Source organism: Podarcis liolepis, assembly GCF_965112155.1.
Source record: "Podarcis liolepis genome assembly, chromosome: 7".
Classification (NCBI taxonomy): Eukaryota; Metazoa; Chordata; class Lepidosauria; order Squamata; family Lacertidae; genus Podarcis; species Podarcis liolepis.
The window spans coordinates 89,995,555-90,015,798 of record NC_139561.1 but is presented as its reverse complement, the minus strand read 5'-3'; positions in this window follow the sequence as shown (position 1 = coordinate 90,015,798).

The window sequence follows — 20,244 nt, the reverse complement described above, 5'->3', positions numbered from 1 at the left end:
TGCTTTATTTATTTATTTTTTTAAAATGATATTTATTAATGTTTCACAAACAATAAAAACAAATTCCAACATTTAAACTACAAAAGCGAAACAAATAAAAGATACACAGTAGAAAAACAGCTAATAGAAGAAAGAAGAAAAAATAAAGAATAAAGAATAAGAACAAAGAGAAAAGCCAAAAGTCAAAACTAAAGATAGATTAATATTTTCAAATCTTATATTTTCTTCACTAGTTTCTTGACCTCCTCACACCTCCCACTTTGTATTCCAGTTCAAATATTAAATTCAGCAAATCCTTACCCTCTCACGTTCATCCTTACCCCATATATTAACCTATTATTATAGATATCCATTTCCAGTTATCAATCCCTATTTACATTTTCTTAAGCATCTCTTTACCAGCACCACTTATTTTCAATCAAACGTCATTTCAACATTCCTTAATTTTACAGTGCTTCTGCAGGTAATCTTTAAACTTCTTCCAATCTTCCTTCACCGACTCTTCTCCCTGGTCACGGATTCTGCCAGTCATCTCTGCCAGTTCCATGTAGTCCATGACCTTCATCTGCCATTCTTCCAGTGTGGGTAGCTCCTGTGTCTTCCAATATTTCGCGATGAGTAATCTTGCTGCTGCTGTTGCATACATAAAGAAAATTCTATCCTTCTTTAACACCAATTGGCCCGCAGTGCTTTTTTTAAAAAGAGGGGGGAAAGGTGCCAGAACCCCCCATGAAGCATTCCCTCAGATGAAAATAGGGACGTCCGAGGGACGCAGGTGGTGCTGTGGTCTAAACCACAGAGTCTAGGACTTGCCGATCAGAAGGTCGGCGGTTCGAATCCCCACGACGGGGTGAGCCCCCGTTGCTCGGTCCCTGCTCCTGCTAACCTAGCAGTTCAAGAGCACGTCAAAGTGCAAGTAGATAAATAGGTACCACTCCAGCAGGAAGGTAAACGGCGTTTCCGTGAGCCGCTCTGGTTTCTCCAGAAGCAGCTTAGTCATGCTGGAAAAACTGTCAGCAGACAAACGTCGGCTCCCTCTGCCAGTAAAGTGAGATGAGCGCTGCAACCCCAAAGTCGTCTGCGACTGGACTTAACTGTCAGGGGTTCCTTTACCTTTTTAAGGAAAAGTGGGACATTCTGGGATCAAATCAGAACCTGGGATGGCTTCTGTAAAACCAGAACTGTCTATGGAAAATAAGGACATTTCACTTGTAGGGTCTTCATGAAGTTGTTAATGTTAAGTTGTTAAGCACTTTTAATGTGGGTTTTTGTTTTTTGTTTTTTGGTAGAAGGTGCTGGTACTAAGTACCCTTTTTACTTTTTATTTTGTTAGAGCGTTTATTAATTTTCCAATAAAAACATCCAATTAACATTCAAATCATAATCCAATAGAAATTTTAAAAACTAAAATAAAAAAAAATCCAATTGTCTTCCGAATTTGCTTCTGGTTTTACGGCTTCCCACGGCCTGAACTTCAAAGCAACTCTGAATTCTCAGTACTGCCTCTCATGATATTTCCATATCCGATTTTATCTCTCCAAACTTCTTTGCCTCTGGCTCTGTGATCTTCAATGTGTCAAAAAACACGAATAATCTTTCCACCTCCGAGTGCAGACTTGTTTATATTATGTTCCCTTCAACTGTTTCCCCCCCCCCCTTCCTCGTGCCGCTTCAGCTAATGGTACTAAGTACCCTTGAATACCACCAGGAAAAGCACTGCAAGTTAGAGGTTATTTACTCCCTGGAGGGTTTTTGGGGGAGGGTACGTCTCCTCCCTTCTAATTTTGTTTTTGTTTTTTAAAATAATATTTATTAGTTTTCCAACAAATTGAACACAACATCACAAAAAACTACAAAAGAAAAAACATGCAATAATACAATACAATACAATACAAAAGAGGGGGGAAGGGGGGGAACACAAAATCACAAAAACAACACAACAAAAACCATTTAAAACACAATCCAATTTCAATGTCTTATCTTTCTTTCACTAATTTCCACGACCTCCTCACACCTCCCTTTTTGTATCCCACCTCTATTGATTGTTTCAGCAATTCCTTTCCATCTTCCTCTGTTTTCTATCCTGTAATTGTCTTGACACATTCTAACCTTATTTTTCCCTTTAATACTCTAATAGTCTATTTAAACTTAATTCCTTATAACATTTCTACTAAAGCCATATAACTTCATTCCAACATCTTTCTAACATTCATTAATTTTACAGTATTTCTGTAGATAGTCTTTAAACTTTTTCCAATCTTCTTCCACCGACTCTTCTCCCTGGTCTCGGATTCTGCCAGTCATTTCTGCCAATTCCATGTAATCCATCAACTTCATCTGCCATTCTTCCCTGGTGGGTAAATCTTGTGTCTTCCAATATTTCGCAATGAGTATTCTTGCTGCTGTTGTTGCATACATAAAGAAAGTTCTGTCCTTCTTTAACACCAATTGGCCGACCATGCCCAGGAGAAAGGCCTCTGGTTTCTTAAGGAAGGTGTATTTAAATACCTTTTTCATTTCATTATAGATCATCTCCCAGAATGCCTTAATCCTTGGGCACGTCCACCAAAGATGAAAGAATGTACCTTCAGTCTCATTACATTTCCAACATTTATTATCGGGCAAATGGTAGATTTTTTGAAGCTTAACTGGTGTCATGTACCACCTATAAACCATTTTCATCAAATCCTCCCTTCTAATTTTGCCGCCTCCTCCAGGGGGAAGATCTTCTACATGCATGCAGAAGACATGTAGGGCACAAGGCAACCTGGCTGCAAAAGTCACAAGAGGAGGACTTCCTACAGATTTCCTTCAAAGAGAATTTCTGTGGATTCTCTTCATGGAATCACGGAATCATGGAATCTTAGAGTTGCAAGGGACTCCAAGGGTCATCCAGTCCAACCCCCTGGTAATGCAGGAATCTTAAGCATCCATGACAGATGTCCACCCAACCTCTGCTTAAAAAAACCCACCCAAACTTCCTTTGAGCTCTTGCAGGGGTTTCCCTCCAGTTTGGGCCAGCAAAGGCTCACCCAAATTCTGTTTGTCTCGTGAGTAGAAAACATGGGTCTGAGCTTTTCTTTTCTTTTCTCAGAAAAGATAAAAAAAATAAACCAAAAGAGGTATTTATTTCAGAATGGAGTCTTGGAGCCTCAGCTTCAGGATCTGTCCTTCCAGTGAGCACTCAGGGCTGATTTCCTTCAGAATGGATACATTTGATCTTCTTGCAGTCCAAGGGACTCTCAAGAGTCTCCTCCAGCACCAGAATTCAAAAGCATCAATTCTTCGGCGATCAGCCTTCTTTATGGTCCAGCTCTCTCTTCCATACATCGCTACTGGGAAAACCATAGATTGAACTATACGGACCTTTGTCGGCAAGGTGATGTCTCTGCTTTTTAAGATGCTGTCTAGGTTTGTCTCTGGTTAGCCTCTCTTATTTTCTTCTACCAATAGGGTACTGTAATAATAATAATAGGGGTTGCTCGTGCGTAAGTTGCCACCACTCCTGGCTAGGTTGCCTGGTTAAACCTTTTCTGTCTGGACAGCCCTTCACTTCGTGGCTGTTTCAGTCGCTAGCAGAATCCGTCAGTGGGCATTTCTTAAACCTTTTCCAGCATAAAAGCTGTTTGACGCCAAGTCTCCTCCTACTCTCCCTGCGCGGAAGTCTTCTGCGCAGGGAGGGTGTGGGTAGCGGAGGACCTGTGCTCTCCCCGCTGGTCTCCGGCGAGGAGTCCTGGAGCCCCCTCGCCGATTCCCCCATCTGCCCCCCTTTACCCCTGGTGTTACGCTGATTTCCTTCCCCCGCTGATGAGCTGCCTCTCTCCCTGCTGGGCCCTTCTCCAGCATCACTTGGGAGCCTTGCCTCCGCCTCTGGCTCCGATGTCAGTTCCCTGACAGGTACCTATGTAAGGACTCTATATGGGCTCTTGGATACCCCATAAGGGGAAAAGGGCACGATTTTATTTACAACAGCGCCCGGCGCCTTCCCTCAGAAACCTCTGGCTTGTCTGCTTCCGTTCCCTCTTCCCTCAGAGACTTAAGGGGTGAGATGTCTGGTGAGGAACCAAATGAGTCCCGGGATTGTTTCTGTGGGAAAATAAGACCCTTTCCCTCTCCCCTCCAGACCAGACAAGGGATGTGAGCAAACTGAGCAGAGACCAGGGAGCCATCCTCTAGCGGAGGCGTTTTCCTGCCTTTTTCCTCTCTCCTGCCATGAAGGTGGTATGAAAACCAGGCTCAAAATGGCTCCCTTTAGGGAGCTGCCTCTCTCCCTCTTTCCAAGGCAACAAACTCTAGTGTGACAGAGTCTAGTAAATGTATTGTTGCATGCCATGCCAAAGGGTGCATGTAATTCCAGGGGTCCATGTGCTTACCCAGGATTTGTGCTTCCTTTGGAAGTAAGAAGCAGAAGAGACTGCAGTGTCTTTATGATCTATGGTTTATTTGCACACCCATACATCACAAAAATTCCTTCCAGTAGCACCTTAAAGACCAACTAAGTTAGTTCTTGGTATGAGCTTTCGTGTGCATGCACACTTCTTCAGATACACTGAAACAGAAGTTGCCAGATCCTTCTATATAGTGAGAAGGTGGGGAGGGGTATTACTCTCTCCATGGACCGGGTCTGAACAGGGACATTGGATTCTTGTCTCATTATACATGACTAGGCCATTTCTCACCTTCTCACCCCTTGCCTTTTCCTGTAAGACCTATTACAGTCGTTAAGAGTCGTCAAGAGGCTCATCTCAGCTATCTGCCAATCTCCCATTCCCACCACCCTTCTGAGTAATACCCCTCCCCACCTTCTCACTATATAGAAGGATCTGGCAACTTCTGTTTCAGTGTATCTGAAGAAGTGTGCATGCACACGAAAGCTCATACCAAGAACTAACTTAGTTGGTCTTTAAGGTGCTACTGGAAGGAATTTTTTTATTTTGACTATGGCAGACCAACACGGCTACCTATCTGTAACTGGACCCATACATCACCTGAGCCTATGATGGAGGGACTCACAGCTTTACACTGCAGGAGGTTCCTCCTTCTCCCATGGCCCCATTATTGGATGCCTGCAGAAATCAGCCATGGCTCAGTGGACATAAGTCGCCTGAAATCCCAAAACACCTTAGAACTATCTTTATGTATGCCGCTACGGCAGCTAGAATTTTAGTAGCAAAAAACTGGAAACGTGACTCAATTCCTACAAAGCTTGACTGGCAGGTGAAGCTGATAGAATACTTGGAACTTGCTAAAACGACTGGGAGGAAACTCAAAGCAGAAAGTGTGTAAAGAATGGGAAACATTTAAAGACTATCTAAAACAATATTGTGAAAATGCAAATCTCCTGACAGGTCTAGATTGAATCTTGAATATTAAGGAAAACTATAAGTGTAGAAAATTTTCTGGATATGTAACAGCTATAACAGGAAATGCATAAAGGTTAAGAATATGTAGAAAGCACAATGAGGTGAATCGGAAGTCAAAAGTGTGTGTGATGTTAGATGATGCGTTGTTAGTTAATGTGTAGTTGTCACTAAGGTATTGTCTTTGTTGTTATATGTAAATTGTTTTGCAATAAAGTTTAAAAAAGAAAGAAAGAAGAACTCAGCCATGGCTCTCTGTCCCTTTGCTCAGCTTGCCGCATTTAACAGACTGCAACCTCTTTCCCAGGTCACATTCTCACCACTGCAATCCGAAGGCCCAGCTCTGCTTTGGCTCTGCCAACCGCTCACACCCACCTGTCATCAGGCGCAGAGTGTTTTCTTTGTTAATCCCCCTTACCTCTTGTTCTCCATAATAGCTCCCAGGCCATTAACTGAGTGGGAAACTGGTTTGGCCTGTATTTTAACACTTTGCTAAACCCAGCATCTGCCAGCCCATTTTAATTCTGCAATCATTGATTGAACTGCAATTCCTACTAGACCCAGGAATTTTAGGGAGGATCTGCCACCCAGGAGTTTAGCGTAAGGTGACCAGGCGTCCCCATTTCCCGGGGACAGTGCCCAGATTTACAAATCAGTGCCCATACAAAATCCATTGAAGTTGAAAAGTGTCCCCGGATTCATTGAAAAAAATCTGGTAACCTTACTTTAGGGGAGTCAAGGCACCCAGAAACTCAGAACAGTATAAGCACCAATTCCCTCAAGAGTTTCCCTCACATGAAGATTCAAAAGTTTCTCCCACGTCTTTTCTCTCTAGGGGTAAATTATTATTTATTCCTTATTATTTATTCCTTTTCCAGGAAAAGGAAACGGTGATGGTTTTACAGTAAGGCCTCTCATGCAACCATATTTGAAGGCTGAACATTAGGAAGAATTTCCTGACAGTAAGAGCTGTTTGACAGTGGAATTTGCTGCCAAGGAGTGTGGTGGAGTCTCCTCCTTTGGAGGTCTTTAAGCAGAGGCTTGACAACCATATGTCAGGAGTGCTCTGATGGTGTTTCCTGCTTGGCAGGGGGTTGGACTCGATGGCCCTTGTGGTCTCTTCCAACTCTAGGATTTTATGATTCTAGGAGAAGCAAGCTGAACTGAGCTTCATCCACAGTGAGCTGTTAGCCACCGATTACCAGGAGCCATTTTCACAATACAGTGCTACTTCAGGTTACAGACGCTTCAGGTTACAGACTCCGCTAACCCAGAACTAGTACCTCGGGTTAAGAACTTTGCTTCAGGATGAGAACAGAATAGCATGGCGGTGGCGTGGCGGCAGCAGGAGGCCCCATTGGCTAAAGTGGTGCTTCAGGTTAAGAACAGTTTCAGGTTAAGTACGGACCTCCGGAACGAATTAAGTACTTAACCCGAGGTACCACTGTAAGTTCTTAACCTGAGGTACCACTGTACAGGGTGCCTGACATGCCACCTGAAATTAAATATACCTATGTTTTCTCCTGTGCAATGGAAGTCAAAGATGTGTGTCTAGGGAGACGCTTAGTAGAAAAAGTCGGCTGCCTTCTGCTCTGGATTGAGTGGCAACCTCTTCGTTTGTTTTTTTAAAAATATATTTATTAAAGTTTCCAATTTTTTACAAACAAAAAGAAAAAACAAACATAAAAATATCAAAAAAACCACATAAATTTCACAGCTTATTTTCTTGTGACTTATTTCCCCGACCTCCTCATACCTCCCCTTCTTGTATACCCAATTTAGATTATTTATACAGCAAATCCTTATCTCGACCTCTTAAATTATTGTAGCTTTAAATTCTTACTTACAAAAAGAAAGTCATTTTATCATAGTTACAGCTTGAAACCACTTAATTTCAATCCAGCATCATTCAACATTCCTTAATTTTACAATATTTTTGTAGATAGGCCTTAAATTTTTTCCAATCTTCTTCTGCCGACTCTTCTCCCTGGTCACGGATTCTGCCAGTCATTTCTGCCAGTCCCATGCAGTCAATCAGCTTCATCTGCCATTCTTCCAAAGTGGGTAGGTCTTGTGTCTTCCGAGTGGCAACCTCTTTGACTGCACCTTGCGAAAGAAATGGGTGTTTGGGGGAATGCCACGTGACAGAGGGACACATGGCGCTGCTGGGCTCTCGTCCCGTGGCCCAGAGCCCCTGGGAAGCTGCTAAGTATTTGGCTGTGTTTGCATGTTGTTCCACTCCTGAGAAGTTGTTGAGCTGAACTTGCTTCTCAATGGTATCTATTTGCTTAACTTCACTCTATGTTTAATTAGCTCCACTTACGCAACAGAAATTCTGAGCAAAAATAACAGCGTTCTTTTGCATCTTTAGAAAATCGGCTTTGGCAGCGATGCCGAACCGACAGCAGGTTTCCAAGCCAAGAAATGTCCCCTCTGCCTGGAGTTTGATGTATGAAGTAATGTAATAGCAATCTTCTCTTGAGAAATAGGTTGGAGCTGATCTCTGAGGGAAGAAGCTGAGGAGGGGAGGTAGACCACCTTGGCTGTGATTCCTGGATGACCCACTCCACTCCCACCAGAAGTCAAAGAGAAAAACAAGTACAAGACTTTTAGAAGACTTCTGAAGGCAGCCCAGTTTAGGGAAGCTTTTGATGTTTGACAGAATATTGTATTTTAATATTTTGTTGGAAGCCACCCAGATGGGCAGGGTATAAATAAATTATTATTATTATTATTATTATTATTATTATTATTATTATTATTATTGGCTTACAGGCCTTTTCCACTTGGCCTGGGAGGGCGGGACCTGGACTGACTCCAGCTACAAAAGCAGAGGCGGCTGAACAAATTCTTGGGCTGGGGTATTGTTGGAGAGGAGGGCATCGTTGCTGCTATTATTGTTTTAAATGTTTTACATTGTTTTAACATGTTCAACATGTGCAGTTTTAAATTTGGAGGGGTTGTTTTGGTTTTTTTGAATTAAGGAACGTAAGATGCATCTAGGAAGAGAGCAGCTGGGGAGAGCAGGGGTGCCCCCCCCCCAATTGCAGTGGTTCCGGCCATGGGGAGGAATGGCGGCGTGGGTCAGGTTGGATAAAGGCCACACGGCACAGGCTGTCCCTCCTTTAGGGTTGCCAACAACTTTCTTTGGGTGAAAGTCAACAACTTTTTGTGTCTGGATTTTTACTTCTTGAAATGTAGCAATCCCACCTCCCTCCAGTCCTGGGAAATTGCCTTTCTTGGGCAAGGTTCTTGAGCAGGAGCTTGTGGACGAGATCCAGGTGCTCTTGGAGGAAACTGGTTTTCTAGACTGAAATATACTTGGAGTCGAGAGTGGATTTCATGCTCTTTATTCAGCTCATAGTGGTGAGGAGGAATGCAAGTTCCCCCAGAATGTCTGCTTTATATGCATTATTTACACAATGGGCCCCACGTGATTGGCTAATTCCGGGATTCACCTGTAGGCCAATCAGGTTGCGGATTCACTTCCACCTGGAGCTGGATTGGGTGGCTCCTGTGGACCAATCAGACTGCTGCATTCTGGACCCTATTGTTCTAAGACCAATCAGACTGCTGCATTCTGGACCCTATTGTTCTAGGACCAATCAGACTGCTGCATTTTGGACCCTATTGTTCTAGGACCAATCAGACTGCTGCATTTTGGACCCTATTGTTCTAGGACCAATCAGACTGCTGCATTTTGGACCCTATTGTTCTAGGACCAGTCAGACTGCTGCATTCTGGACCCTATTGTTCTAGGACCAATCAGACTGCTGCATTTTGGATCCTATTCAACTCAGTACGTAACATAGACCCACTTCAACCATCAGTTCTGACAACCGCATTACTGGGAGCCAGTCATCTGTAGGTTTCTCTCTTTGTATTCTGCTTCCTTAAATAGAGGGAATCCACTTTGCTCCTCATCTCTGAGTCTCTGTGCTGACCTGAAGCTGAACCGGCCCTGACAGCGGTGGGGAGTCACCACTTCGCAGTTTTCTTCAGGAGCCCAAATGTCTTGGGCCAGCCCTGGTTGGATGTGCTAGAGATCAGCAAGTCAGCATAGCAGCTGGGGCTTGCCATAAGGGCGAGGCTTCAGGTTGTAGTTAAGCCCATTTTAACTGAGGATAAAACCTCACCCAGAGTTTCTATTATATCCCAGGAACGTCTCTTGAAGAGAAAGGCCCTAATCCGTACACTGGCATGAGGGAGCTCAACAAGTCAGGTTCGGCAATTACCGTATTTTTCGCCCTATAGGACGCACTTTTCCCCCTCCAAAAATGAAGGGGAAATCTGGGTGCGTCCTATGGGGCGAATGCAGGCTTTCGCTGAAGCTTGGAGAGGGAGAGGGGTCGGTGCGCACCGACCCCTCTCGCTCTCCAGGCTTCAGGAAGACATCCGCAGCCTAGGCAGCCCTGCGGGAGTTCCCACAGGGCTGTCTAGGCTGCGGATAGTAGCTTGCTTCCCGGAGCGCCGGGCGCGCTGAAAGCAGAGCGCCCGGCGCTTCGGGAACGCAGCCACAGCCTAGGCAACCCTGCGGGAGGTCCCGCAGGGATGTCTAGGCTGCGGATAGCAGCCTGCCGCCCGGTGCGAGGGGCACCCTGAAGCAGAGCACCCCTTGTGCCGGGCAGACATCGGCCAGCCCCACAAGCTTGGGGGACAGCAGGGAGGTGCAGCGCCGCCATCCCGCTGTTCCTCAACCTGGTTTGGTTTCCCTGACCTGGTTTGGGGGGGGAAATAAAGGGGAAATTTTTTTCCTTTATTTCCCCGAAAAAAACTAGGTGCGTCCTATGGGACGGAGCATCCTATGGGGCGAAAAATACGGTAGGCAGGAAAAACCAGATGCACAAATATAGGATGAAGGGCATCTGGCTTACTAGCAGTACATGTGAAAAGGATCTAGGGGTCTTAGCGGACCACTGGCACTGTGGGTTAAACCACAGAGCGTAGGACTTGCCAATCAGAAGGTCAGCGGTTCGAATCCCCGCAACGGGGTGAGCTCCCGTTGCTCAGTTCCTGCTCCTGCCAACCTAGCAGTCCGAAAGCACGTCAAAGTGCAAGTAGATAAATAGGTACTGCTCTGGCAGGAAGGTAAACAATGTTTCCGTGCGCTGCTCTGGTTCGCCAGAAGCGGCTTAGTCATGCTGGCCACATGACCCAGAAGCTGTACGCTGGCTCCCTCAGCCAATAAAGCGAGATGAGCACCGTAACCCCAGTCGGCCACGACTGGACCTAATGGTCAGGGGTCCTTTAGCTTCACATGAGTCAACAGTGTGATGCAGCAGCAAAAAGAGAAAATTCTATTCTAGGCTGCATCCACAGAAGTCTAGTGTTCAGATCAAGGGAAGTCATAGTCCCACTCTATTTTGCCTTGGTCAGACCACACTTGGAATACTGTGTCCAGTTCTGGGCACCACAATATAAGAAGGATCAGAACCAGTGAAGGCAGTGAAGGTCATTTGTGAGTGTCTAGAGGCAGTTGGAGGATGGATGGCAGTTAACAGATTGAGGCTGAATCCTGACAAGACAGACGTACTCTTTTTGGAGGACAGGAGGCGGGCGGGTGTGGAGGATTGGCTGTGAATGAGGCAACTGTGCCCCTGAAGGACCAGGTGTGCAGCCTGGGAGTCATTTTGGACTCACAGCTGTCCTTGGAGGTGCAGGTCGATTCTATGTCCAGCTCCATCTGGTACGCAGGCTGAGACCCTATCTGCCTGCAGACTGCCTCGCCAGAGTGGTGCATGCTCTGGTTATCTCCCGCTTGGACTACTGCAATGCACTCTACATGGGGCTACCTTTGAAGGTGACCCGGAAACTACAACTAATCCAGAATGCGGCAGCCAGACTGGTGACTGGGAGCGGCTGCCACAACCACATAACACCGGTCTTGAAAGACCTACACTGGCTCCCAGTACGTTTCCGAGCACAATTCAAAGTGTTGGTGCTGACCTTTAAAGCCCTAAACGGCCTCAAAGGCCCAGTATGCCTGAAGGAGCGTCTCCACCCCCATAATTCTACCTGGACACAGAGGTCCAGCGCCGAGGGCCTTCTGGCGGTTCCCTCCCTGCGAAAAGCCAAGTTACAGGGAACCAGGCAGAGGGCCTTCTCGGTAGTGGTACCTGCCCTGTGGAACGCCCTCCCACCAGATGTCAAATAGAACAACCACCAGACTTTTAGAAGACATCTGAAGGCAGCCCTGTTTAGGGAAGCTTTTAATGTTTGATGAATTACGGTATTTTAATATTTTGTTGGAAGCCGCCCAGACTAGCTGGGGAGACCTGGCCAGATGGGAGGGATATAAATAATAAATTATATTATTATTATAAGGATGTTGACAAGCTGGAAGGTGGGCAGAGGAGGGCAACCAAGATGATCAAGGGACTGGGATACAAGCCTGATGAGGAATGGTTGAAGGAGCTGGGTATGTTTAGCCTGGAAAAAAAGAGAGACCGAGAGGAGATATGAGAGCCATTTTCAAATATCCTAAGGGCTGTCACATGGAAGAGGGAATAAGCTTGTTTCCTCCTGCTCTGGAAGGTAGAACGTGAACCAAAGGCTCCAAGTTGCAAGAAAGCAGATTCTGACTAAACATTGAGAAGAACTTTCTGACAGCAAAATCTGTTTGGCAGCTCATATATACTCAGAGTCAAGTGTGGATTTCATGCTCTTTATTCAGCTCATAGTAGTGGGGAATGTTAGTTCCCCCAGAATGTCTGCTTTATATACATTATTTACACAGTGGGCCACATGTGATTGGCTAATTCTGGAATTCTCCTGTAGGCCAATCAGGTTGCAGATTCACTTCCACCTGGAGTTGGATTGGGTGGCTCCTGCGGACCAATCAGACTGCTGCATTCTGGTTCCTATTGTTCTAGGACCAATCAGACTGCTGCATTCTGGTTCCTATTGTTCTAGGACCAATCAGACTGCTGCATTCTAGATCCTATTGTTCTAGGACCAATCAGACTGCTGAAATTTGGATCCTATTCAACTCAGTACATAACAGCAGCAAAATTGACTCCCTTGGAAAGCTGTGGTCTCTTCTTCCTGGAGGTTTTTAAGCAGAGGATCGGTGTCCACCTTTCATGGATGCCTTAGCTGAGATTCCTGCATTGCCGGGGGTTGGGCTAGATGACCCTTGGGGTCCCTTCCAACTCATTTGATTCTATGACCCTCAAGCTGAAAAAAAAAATCACCCCTGGTTCGAGTGGAACTGGCACACTCTCTGCCATGTGTTGAGGCACACAAGAGGACTGAGTCAGGCCCCTGGGCCGTCCAGCTCAGTTTGGTCTGAGCTGACTGGCAATAAATAATAATAATAATAATAATAATAATAATAATAATAATAATAATTATTATTATTATTATTATTATTATTATTATTATTATTATTATTATTATTATTATTTATTCCACCCACCCATCTGGCTGGGTTTTTCCAGCTCTCTCGTGTTACGGAAATTACGGGGGGGGCACATCTTTAAAGTTGTTAAAAGTTACAAATATTATGCAAAAATGTTTCCTTTCGACTTGACAGCTCAGGGAAGTTACCTAGCTTTAACAATCATATAAAATCAACTCCTTTGCCAGTTTCCTCCATTTCAACACTATTTTGCCCTTGGAAAAATGACTCTTTTTCCCTGCCACCTCCTCAAGCCTGAGGACATGTATACACACCTCCTACCCCAGGAAGTGCCCAGAGGTGACAATTGCTGAGCTGATCCTTGGCCAAGGAAAGCCTAATCCCATCACCAGACTTGCCAAGGGGCCCAGACATGCAAAGGAAGTTCTGTTGTACTTTGAGTGGTGGGACTTCAGAGGTGTTTGCCTATGCTAATCTTACACCTGGGTCTTGCACAGACATGTCAACTTATGCTAATCTTATACCAAGGACTTGTCTGGACATGTTTGCCAAGGTTAAAGTAGTTTAACCCCTGTCTTTTGTGACATGTCAGTGAGGTAGCAATGATGTAGCAATGATGCTGTACGAACTGTATTCTGGGATATGGTGGGGAAGTTTTAAGAGTCCTTGCCACTCCATCCTCGGGGTTCAAAATTCCTCTTTGAACCTGTTGCGCAATAAACTTTGGTCTACAACTTTGGTGGTCGGACTCCTTCCTTTATTCCGCAGGGACCTGCGGGCTCTGCCCAACCAGCTGGGGGACTGAGCAGCCTCACACCTAGATTTTTCCATAACAAGGTGAACTGGGGAGTGTTACCGGAAAAATCCGAGGGCTCCCTTGGACAAAAACAAAGACACCAACCAGGATAACTTGGAGCAAAACAGCAGCCTGTAGGCTTGGCCTTTATTGAACTGTTGCAACAGGGTGTTCCCCTCAGTTGCAGGAGAGAGGAAGGACCCAGAAAGATGGTCTGCAAGACCTTATAAAAACTTTTGAAATTCCCATCCTCTAGGTCAAGCCCACCCCCAGAAACATCATGCATACATTACAGAAAGGAGGGGTTGAGGGAGGAGTTGTGGTGGTAACCTGAGTGTCCTGTCACCTGGCTGGTTCCCCCTTTCCCCCTCCCCATGAGTACTTTCCAGGAGACAAAGGGGAGTTGGCAGTTTCCTGCCCCCAGAGGGAAGATCTGATCATTGTCCTTTGTTTCAGTCCATGCTGAATCCACTCCCATATGCAAGTTCTTTGTGATCTTGATTGTCTTCTGTCTGGGATCATCAGGGTTGACATAGCAGCTGGGCAGGGCTCCTGTGGATGTGCTGGGATGGTGAAGGGATTATGGCTGACCAGAACCAAGCCACCCCCCTTTGATAGTCCTTGTCATATGGAGTAAAATAAAAATGGAACAGTGCAAATCCGATGTATGGTTGATTTTTCTATGAATTTATAACAGAAATGTGGCGTATGTAGTGTGTGAGTGTGAGTGTGTGTGAAGTTTGTACAAACAGAATGATTGGGGTGGGGGGTTCCTGCTACAAGTTTAACCCCTGTCTTTTGTGACATGTCAGTGAGGCAGCAATGATGTAGCAATGATGCTGTACGAACTGTATTCTGGGATATGGTGGGGAAGTTTTAAGAGTCCTTGCCACTCCATCCTCGGGGTTCAAAATTCCTCTTTGAACCTGTTGTGCAATAAACTTTGGTCTACAACTTTGGTGGCTGGACTCCTTCCTTTATTCCGCAGGGACCCGCGGGCTCTGCCCAACCAGCTGGGGGACTGAGCAGCCTCGCTCCTAGATTTTTCCATAACAAGGTGAACTGGGGAGGATTGCAAACAGAGGGAGAAAGTGTAGTGCAGTGGTTAGAGAGTAGGACTAGGACCTAGGAGAGACCAGGGTTGAAATCCCCGCTTGGCCAGGAAGCTCAATGGGTGACCTTGAAGGACCTCTCTCTCTCTTTCTCTCTCTCTCTCTCTCTCTCTCTCAGCCTTGCCTGCCTCACAGGGTTGTTGTGGGATTAAATAGGAGGTGGAGAACCATGGACACAGGCTTGAGCTCCTTGGGGGTAAAGGTGGGGTAGAAATGCTATATTGGTTGGCTGGTTTGTTCCCTGCTAAGCAGAAGACTTCCTTCACAGTCCCACGTGGGACTAAATGCCTGCAAGCCTCGTGATCTTTCAGTGGATTCCCCAATCCGTTCATCATTAACCAGTGCAATTAGGCAACAGAGTAATGGATTTTCTCACTGCATGCTCAGCCCCTTTGGCCCAAGGCTAGATCTATTGTTATTCATTAAGTTTTATTAAGTGTTTGTAACACCGGTTTCCCAACATCGTACAGTAGAAACAGTCTCAAACATTGCCACAGGTTGGGTGCATTTTGCAAGCTGAGGATTTCAGGCAAAAGGGGGTGGAATTTGTGACTCTGGACGCAGGGGGTGCTGTGGGTTAAACCACAGAGCCTAGGACTTGCTGATCAGAAGGTCGGCAGTTCAAATCCCCACAACGAGGTGAGCTCCCGTTGCTCGGTCCCTGCTCCTGACAACCTAACAGTTTGAAAGCACGTCAAAGTGCAAGTAGATAATTAGGTACTGCTCCAGCAGGAAGGTAAACGCCATTTCCATGCGCTGCTCTCGTTCGCCAGAAGTGGTTTAGTCATGCTGTACGCTGTACGCTGGCTCCCTTGGCCAATAAAACGAGATGAGCATCGCAACCCCAGAGTCGGCCACGACTGGACCTAATGGTCAGGGGTCTCTTTACTCTTTACAGACGGCTCAGAAAAACAGCTCCCCTCCCCACATTTGGCTAAAATGAACATCAGGATTCGACTGCCACAGATCCTGGCATGACAACGCATTCTTTCTACAAGCTCTGCGGCCCAAATCTCACGAAGAGTTCTGCTTCCATGGACTGAGCTGAGCTGGGCACTCTGTTATTAAACAGAGAGGTGATGGGGCTCAGTCCTTTGGCAAGCCCCTGCCCTTTGGCCCCAGGAATCCTTCAAACGCCAGGCATGGGAGAGCTGGTGACATAAGCTGGGGGCAGGGAATTCCACGCAGCTCACATGTGAAGGACCGAATTCACACTTTCCCAAACGACCCATGAAGACAAAGCCGTTGTGGGAAAGTTGCTCTCCTCTGAACTTTGCAATCCAGCCAAATAACTTGCGCAACAACAAGAGAAACCAAAAAACAGAGAGGAAAGGAAACGGACAGGAATGCCCATTTCTAACAATCAAACGAAGCTGAAGGCAAATCACTCAATGGCATAATGGTTAGAGGGCTGGGAGACCAGGGCTTGTCTCCCCACTCCCCCCGCCATGAAGCTCAGTGATTTTGGGCCAGGGACTGTCTCTTGACCTCACAGGGTTGTTGTAAAGATACAATGAGGAGCAGAGAGCCATGTGCACTACTTTGAGCTTCTTGGAAGAAGAGGTGGGATTTGAATGTAATAAAGTAGAATAGTTATAATAACTGGGGATCCGCTAAAGGCAGGAGGCGACCCAGAAATAAGCTTTGGAGCCCACTTCATGGCTTGCAGAGGCAGCCAAGAGAAACTAGGACAGCCACGTTTGTCCAAAGGCTTATTTTTCTCTTCAGCAACACAATCGGCACAAAAGGTCTGCCGAGAGACTTTTGTTTCGCCAGCACTTTCTTCTTGGCTGAAAAAAGTGAGAAGGAAGGACCTGCTGGGTGTTAGCAGATCTTGCAGTGTTTGGGTCAATAAGATTGGAATATTGGGGGCTGCCATATTTCAAAAAGTGGAAATCTGGACAGAAGGGTTGTTGAGCTTATTTTGGCAATGTTGTTGAGCTTTCAACTGCAGCATTCCCCACACAAATCCAGGACTTACTTACTTACTTACTTACTTACTTACTTACTTACTTACTTACTTACTTCCTCCCTCCCTTCCCTCCCTCCCCTCCCCTGGAACCTAGTAAAGTCCTCCCTTGTGTATTTTCTCAGCAAAGTGGAAGCAAGTCTCTTCTGACGGAATGACGTTTCTCGATTCATTCATTCATTTCTCAAAAACATCTCTGCTTTCCCATTTTGACGTGCCTGGGGATTTTGTTTTTAAGCTGGATTGTGGAAGGCAGACTCTCCCTGAAACACTTACCCTCTCGCACAAGCGAGTACTTGCAGGGTCGGGGCCTTCCACCTTTCGTCTTCTCCTCCCTCCCTAGTTGTACAACACTTTCCCCCACATCCTGCGCTACCTGCCGGGACCTCACAAGCAACTTTTAGAAGTTGCGCCTCTTCATTCTGGAAATGGTCAAGGAGCACCAGGCGACCTTCGACCCCAGCTGCCCTCGCGACTTCATCGATAGCTTCCTGCTCAAAATGCAAGAGGTGGGGCTTTGGGGGGTGGAGGGGGGCTAAGTCCTTATCTACGTGCTTCTTCTCACCTGGGGCTGGCAGGGAAAGGGCAGAGGGGGCGTTCCTGGCTGGGGGCAGCAGGGCAGCTTCCTGGTAGCTTCACCAAGGGCGAGGGTGTGTTCTGCCATGGACAATGGAGGCCTTGCCTTGCTGCCCGTTTGTTCACCTTGGAGATAATCTCCCCGTCTTTTGGTGGAAGCCAAGACAGGGGCAGGTGTGGGGTAACCTGAGCCCCGTCCCAGGTAAGCCCTGGATTTGGGACATGTCCAAAAAGGGGGGTGTGTGTTGTGCAGCACCATTTGCAAAGCTCAGGTGCCACACCTGCCCTGAAATCCCTCTCTTGGGAAGGACGAACAACAAGTTGAATCAATGCAATATCCAAGAGATGCAAATCTCCAAAGAAAATAAACCCTTAATGATCCGTGAAAAGCGTATTACGGCTGCAAAGATTAAAAGCCAACAAACAAGAACATAAGAAGAGCCTGGCCCCTCTAGCCCAGACTTCTTTAGCAGGAGCCCGAAAAGGGAGCTCCCAAGCAGGATCTGACCACAAGAGCCTCTCCTCTCCTGGGGTTTCCAGGAACTGAGATTCTTAAGCTTTGCTGCCTCCAACTGTGCAAGCAGAGCAGAGCCGTCCTGGCTAGGAGCCACTCACAGCCCTCTCTTCCTCCATGAATTTGTCCAGTCCTCTTTTAATGCCACGCAAGTTGCTGGCCAGCATTGCCTCCTGTGGCAGGGAGTTCCACAGTTTAACTGTGTGCCACAACCTCTGCAAACTATCGCTTCAGAGGAATGTCTGTAACTCAGAAAGCCTTAGGCAAGCTGAGATGAATAGCTTCCTTTGCAACACCACGTTCTTGCGCAATGTGTTTTGGATGCTGCCTTCCATTAAAATCTCAAGGCGATACAGGATTGTGTCTCCCTTCCTGTGGTTTCTGAAGCATTGCCAAATCTGATAATAGAGTTGTAGATAGATGTTAATGAAGTTGTAGGCGACAGGGTGCCAGCGTTTTGCACCTGTTTCGCCCTGGCAGTCCGAATAATCAAGAGGCCGCTGTTCTCCCCCGATGCGGCCCTTAAGAAAGAGTATTCTCTATAAGATTGAATATCAATATACGTATCAAGACTTCGAGACGGAAAACTATCTTGGGAGTGCGCTACCTACAAGCCCCAGTAAAAGGGCCCCATTGGGGGGCGAACAGCGGCCTCTTGATTACTTGGACTTCATTAACATCTATCTACAACTCAACTAGCATCTCTCGGTATTGTGAATAACACCGAACTTACCTTTTGTTGGTACAGTGGTGCCCCACAAGACGAATGCCTCACAAGACGGAAAACTCGTTAGACGAAAGAGTTTTCCGTTTTGGAGGTGCTTCGCAAAACGAATTTCCTATGGGCTTGCTTCGCAAGACGACAATGTCTTGTGAGTTCCTGCTGGGTTTTTTCCTCCCCCCCCCCCTTTTTCTAAGCCGCTAAGCCGCTTATCAGCTGATCCGATCAGCAGATAAGCCACTAAAAGCCTCTAATAGCGCTAATCCGCTAATCCGTCAATGGGCTTGCTTCGCAAGACGAAAAAACCGCTAGACGAAGAGAATCACAGAACGGATTCTTTTCCTCTTGCGAGGCACCACTGTATCTTCATGAACTTCTCTAAAAGACTGAGTTAAGCATTTGAAAAATCTATCGAAACCAGACATTATAAGTTCACCTTAGGTTGGGTAGTTTGCAAGTCTGTGGCTTTGTTTAATGGTTTGCATTTTTCTCAGAAGGTTGATAAAGAATGTATGATTTATTATTCTGTGTATATTAATCACCAACGTGTTGCAGGAGTTGCACTACTTCTATCTGCCGCACAGGTTGAATTTTTCTAGACTCAGATAATAGAGGCAGAGCACAGATATCCTCCACTGACAGCCCTCTCCTCATCCTTGATTTTGTCCAATCCTCTTTCCAAGCCATCTAGATTGGTGGCCGGCATGCGGGTGGCACTGTGGGTTAAACCACAGAGCCTAGGACTTGCCGATCAGAAGGTCGGCGGTTCGAATCCCCGCGACGGGGTGAGCTCCCATTGCTCGGTCCCTGCTCCTGCCACCCTAGCAGTTCAAAAAGCACGCCAAAGTGCACGTAGATAAATAGGTACCACTCCAGCAGGAAGGTAAATGGCGTTTCCATGTGCTGCTCTGGTTTGCCAGAAGCGGCTTAGTCATGCTGGCCACATGACCCGGAAGCAGTGGCGTAGCGTGGGTTGTCAGCACCCGGGGCAAGGCAAGTAATTTGCGCCCCCTAACCCATGGATTTGCGCCCCCTAACCCTAACCCCCAGATGTTGCGCCCGGTGCGGCCGGCCCCCCTGCACCCCCCACGCTATGCCACTGCCCGGAAGCTGTACACCAGCTCCCTCGGCCAGTAAAGCGAGATGAGCGCCACAACTCCAGAGTCAGTCATCACTGGAACTAATGGTCAGGGGTCCCTTTACCTTTACCTAGATTGGTGGCCATCACATCCTTAGGGCTTAATGTAAGCCCCAGAATTTGATCTCAAGTTTGAATCCCAATGCTGGAAACCACAAGAAGGCTCTTGCTCTTGTATTCTGCTCCCTGAGTTCCCACATTTGAGAACAGATTGCTGGACCTGGATGGGCCTGATCCATCAGCCAGAATCTTCTTACATTCTCATGGAACCTCCAGGTCCAGTGGCAGTCTATCTAGGTTTTTCAGTTCTTGGGGGGAGAGGGGCATTTGGCCACTGTAGGAACAGGATGCTGGACTTAACCCTTGGGCCTAAACCAGCAGTCCGGTTCTTCCGGTGTTCTTAAGGTTTCCAGGGTCTGGGTGGGGCCTGTGAAATGGGGCTAAAATGGGGAAAGTGTGGGGAGTGGAAAGCCAAGTGAAATGAAAACCAGAAGTCTACAAACTGGAACGTGTCCAGAGGAGGGCAACCAAAATGGTCAAAGGCCTGGAAACGATGCCTTATGAGGAACGGCTAAGGGAGCTGGGCATGTTTAGCCTGGAGAAGAGGAGGTTAAGGGGTGATATGATAGCCATGTTCAAATATATAAAAGGATGTCACATAGAGGAGGGAGAAAGGTTGTTTTCTGCTGCTCCAGAGA